We start from the raw sequence: 2765 nt of genomic DNA, 5'->3' as shown, positions 1-2765 counted from the left end.
AAGTAAGTATCTTGACATCAGATCGAAGTGCTCGTCGCCCTGATTCCAATGGTGTGAACGACACTCCAATCCGAGTCCGGATGATGAAGTTGTCGCAGAAAGAGTTTGCCTTAGTTCCTTTGAAAATGAGGCATTTTCTCTTAAAAATGGACTTAAAGCCTTTAGAAGGCAAATCACAATCGGAGAAGTCAAAGGGGCGGAGTTAAGGAGGCACAGCGGAACCCCCGATCAATGATATATAACTAAATCACAATCGGGGCAGGTAATTGGCGATATCGGGATGGAGCAGTTGGAACTGGGTAGAGCCGACTTGTGATCGCGATCGACGATCGCCAGAACCAGAACCCCAGGTCGTTGTATGAGCGGGATGCCGATCCGTTAGGGCTGATGCGATACGCTGATATCGGCGATTGGTGATCGACGAATCCTCGCTAACGGGACTATTGACAAAGCGATGTGCCGATTGCGATATGGGGATCGGACCCGATGGGTCTATGAGCCCGATTTGATAACCTTTGAGATCCGGTTTTTAAGGTTTTGGTCGGAATTATTAGTGTTTGACGGTTTTCTTTTTGTATTATCGTTTTAAATGATAAAAAGGTTATTTTAAAGGGTTTGTTGTGCCCGCCGACCCTTCCATCTAAACGACCTCTATTATAAAAAAAACAACTCTGATTGTTAAGCGGCATTGTGTTATAAGACCCAAGGCACGCATCAGTGTATGGGGGAGAGGATTTTTCAGCACACAGTTCGAGGCTCGGGAGCTTTCAGGTGGCCGTTAGTACATTTTGTCTGATTTGGGCAAGTTTCATATGTTTTCAGCCCCTCTCAATGCCACCGATGCATTGGTGCTATCCATTTCTCCATTCGAGGTCTCCATTTCACCACCATTGTCCAGAATGGAGGTATAAGCCATTTTTTATGTACTGGTGATTGTACTTCTCTTCTTTTCATGCCATTTAATAGATGAAGGCCTCCCCATTGATCAAGCAGGGCCCAGAGACGTAGTCCAAGTTGGACAAACTCCGTTATCAAGTCTTGTTGCCTTCTTGTTGGGCCTATATGTGTTTTTCTTCTTCTTTTATGTGTGCACATTAAATTTCTAAGTTAAGCTGCAATTTTCGCATGTGATTCTTTTCATACAAATATAAGAAAAATATCCCTAGGTCAAGTGGTATCAGAGCAGGTCTTTTTAGATGTGAATTGCATGTTCTAACAAGAGACAGACTTCGAAGACGCGAAGGAGGCGTGCACATTGAAAGAGAAACATGGCAGAAGATGAAGCTCATATTGAAGAGGAGCGCAATTTCCGCAAGACCTTCTATTCAATGGCAGAGAATATCAGTCAGTTGGTTTTAAGGTTGGAGAAAGCAGAAGAGAGAAACCCAGAAGAACAAGGTTCAGCACATGGGAATGGTGGAGAAGAACCCCCTCCTTCTCCTTCTGGGAGTGAAGGTTCTCCTTCCTCTCACCACCATAATCGTAGAAATTCAAAGGATGCATCTAAGAAGCCTTTCTTTAAATTAGATGTTAAATTTGATCTTCCCATGTTTAATGGTGAAAGCAATGCAGAAAAGCTTAATAATTGGATTAGGCAGATTGAGGTCTACTGTAGGATTCAACAGATCGTGGAGGATGAGGCAAAGATTCAGCTAGCCTCTCTATGGCTGTGCAACATCGCTCTCGTTTGGTGGGAGAGCAAATTGCTTCGCAGTAAGAATGTGGGTAACCTCTTTTCCTCATGGCCTGATTTTATTTCTGCGTTAAAAGAACAATTTTATCCCTTAGGATACAAGCAAAAAGATTTAAAGAATTGGCAGTATTTAAGACAAGGCAAGGGTCAGGATGTTCATAGTTTTACATAGGAGTTTAGAAAGCAAGCATTGAATTTGGGTATTGCACTTGATACACCTGAAGTTGTAACTAAGTATATTGGCTCATTGCATAGCTACATTAGGCATTCATTGTTGTTGTTTGAACCAACCACTATTGACGCAGCCAGCGTAAAGGCAATTCATATTGAGAACAGGGGAAAAAATGAAAGAGATAATCATTCCAGAAAACCACCGTTCAAACCTCCCAATGGAAAATCTAAAGAGAAATGGAAAGGAAAGGAGAAGAAGATGACAACAACCAAAGAAGGAGAAAGGTCATATTGCAATCACTACAAAAAGGAAGGCCACGATGACGATCACTGTTGGAAGCAACACCCAGAAAAGCGTCCAAAGAAGTATGGAGGAAAAGGGAAGCAGAAGACAGTGGCAACTGCGCAACAAGACCTTGGATCGGATTCGGGAGATGAAGCGTTGATCACAACAACGAGAACAAAAGGTACTCTTACACCTCATGTTAATTCTGAATCGCATGAAGGCACTAGTTCTGTAAATGAGTCCCTTCCTAATGATCGAAAGAGAATTGAACTGTTTCATATCAGAGTTGTTGTAAATCATACTAAAGTTGAAACTCTGTTTGATACTGGATCCCAAGCAAATTTAATCGCAGAATCCTTGGTAAAGAAACTCGGCTTAGAAACAAAACCACACCCGAAACCTTACCCGCTTGGATGGATACATGATAAAGCAAAACTGAATGTAACCAAGCAGTGTAAAGTCAAATTTGTAATTGCTTCTAAGCTAGTGGATGAAGTAGAACTGGATGTAATCCCATTGGATATCTGTGGCATGGTGTTAGGGAGTCCATATCTGTATGATAGAAAGGCAGTCTTTTTCCGTCATGAAAACAAATACCAAATCACAAAAGATGGG

This window comes from Pinus tabuliformis, chromosome 6, assembly GCF_031772625.1.
Source record: "Pinus tabuliformis cultivar Carrire ecotype Pingquan chromosome 6, CPIR1, whole genome shotgun sequence".
NCBI classification, from domain to species: Eukaryota; Viridiplantae; Streptophyta; class Pinopsida; order Pinales; family Pinaceae; genus Pinus; species Pinus tabuliformis.
Note: the sequence above shows the minus strand (reverse complement) of the source record.